The following is a 2,179-nucleotide window of genomic DNA, read 5'->3' on the forward strand; positions in this document are numbered from 1 at the left end:
TAGATGTGCTTTACACAATTGATCTATGTATTGTGATGAATTGTATGAGCCCCAATAAATTGATTTAAAAAAAAAATCCTAGCCAGCTGAACTCAACAAAGCATCAAAACAAAAATAAATAAATAATGTGTCACAATGAAGTGGGATTCATACCAAATGTGCAAGGGGGTGTTTTAATATTAGGGAAAAAAATCACATAAGCAAAATGAAGAACCATATGATTATATCCAAAATGAGATTTGATAAAGCACACATCCATTCCTGATACAAATATTCAATAAAATAGAAGGAAAATTTCTGAGCATAATAACAGTCATAGATGCAAAACCAATGGCCGACATATCACCTAGTGGAGAGAAATTGAAAACATTCCTTCTTCTAACTAGAATTAGACAAGGTTTTCTTTTATGATCATTTATTTAATATTGTCCTGGAAGTTTTAGCGAGAGCCATACGACATAAAAGAAATATTTAAGGTATCCACATAAGCACAGAAGAAATAAAAATATATCTTTGTTTGCCAAAGACATAATTCTAAAGATTCAATTAAAAATTGCTTCAATTGATTGAAAATTTTGGCAGTGTAGCAGGTTATAAGATAAACATACATAGATAAGTTGGGTTCTTGTGTTTTAAGAGGATAATACTGAAAAAGGTATTTAAAGAATAATACTGTTTATAATTACTACACAAAAGATAAAATATTAGGATTAAATCTGACCAGAGACACAAAAGACTTAAGCAAGGTGAAGTACAAAACCAAACTACAAGAAACAAAAGAAACTTACACAACTAGAAGAAGCTACCATGTCCCAGAATAGACAAGCTAAATATTATGAAAATGTCACTATTACCAAAATTATTTCACAAACTCAATGCAATCCTCATTTAAATCCCATCATAGTTTTTCAAAGAAATGGACAAATGAATCACTCAGAATTAAACCCAGGGTTTAAAAAAAAACTATTTAAAAATAAAGACAAAGTTGGAAGTCTTTCACTCCCAGATTTCAAAATCAACTATAAGGTTATGGTAATCAAAACAGCTTGGCACTGGTACAGTGATAGATGTGAAGAACAATGGGTTAGAATTGAGAACTCAGAAATACAACCAAATAGACAATCATTGATAAAGGAGCAAAACATACTAAACGAGGAAGAGATAGCCTTTTCAACAAATGGTGCTGGAAAAAACTGGATCTTTACCTACAAAAAAATGGAACAGGACTCAGACCTCACATCCTATACAAAAATGAACACGAGATGGACCAAAGACCTAAATATAAATCACAAAATTATAACTACCATCAAGGAAAACTGTAGGGACAAAAGTAAGGACCCTAATACAAGGTAGAAGACTTCATCAAAAGATTAACAGAGAATCCACAGACTGGAACAAATTTTTGAGTAATAATACATCAGCTAAAGGGCTCATCTCCAACATCTAGAGAACGCTACATCTTAAAAGAAAAATACAAATAACCCAATAAACAATGTGTCAAAGATGACATCCAGGCAGTTATCAAGCATATGAAGAAGTGTTTGCAGTAGTTAGCAATAAGAGAAATACAAATAAAAACAATGACATGTCACCTCCCACGGACACATTTTTTGCCATTTTAATGATTTTTTAATAAGTCATTTTATTGGTGGCTCTTACATCTCTTATGACAATCCAAACATCAATGGTATCGAACACATTTGTCTATAAGTTGCCATCATCATTTTCAAAACATTTTCTTTCTACTTGAGCCCTTGGTATAAGCTAAATTCAACAGAATGGAAAATAATGAATGCTGGAGAGCATGTGGAGGGACTGTAGAATTGTACAACCATTAAGAAAATCACTATGGCACTTCCTCACCCAAATGCACGCACAAATCCCTTATGGTCCAGCAACCTCCCTAGTGAGTATAATGCACGCTGAAGGAAAGACAGATAGCACAAATACGCATGTGTTTATTGCAGAAATTTCCATAACAGCAAAAACGTGGAAATCGGCAACATCCCCTATTATAGAGGAATGGACAGAGTCTGGCACATTTATACAATGGAATATTATGCATCCATAAAACACAATGACAATGCTATTAAACATCGAAAGACATAAACTAAAGAACATTATGCTTAGCAAGTTCAATCAATCTTGCAAAGATAAATACTTAATAACACCATTATTA

The 2,179-nt window shown here is 32.5% G+C and overlaps 1 protein-coding gene across 1 annotated transcript in view; it reads right to left on the reverse strand.

The window, feature by feature from the left end:
* LOC101649504 (A disintegrin and metallopeptidase domain 3) overlaps nucleotides 1–2,179 on the reverse strand; it is a 149,656-nt gene that overhangs the window by 46,697 nt on the left and 100,780 nt on the right. The window lies entirely within an intron of this gene.

The sequence above is a fragment of the Echinops telfairi genome, unplaced genomic scaffold (genome assembly GCF_000313985.2).
Source record: "Echinops telfairi isolate 266 unplaced genomic scaffold, ASM31398v2 ScPeMD7_9;HRSCAF=40, whole genome shotgun sequence".
NCBI classification, from domain to species: domain Eukaryota; kingdom Metazoa; phylum Chordata; class Mammalia; order Afrosoricida; family Tenrecidae; genus Echinops; species Echinops telfairi.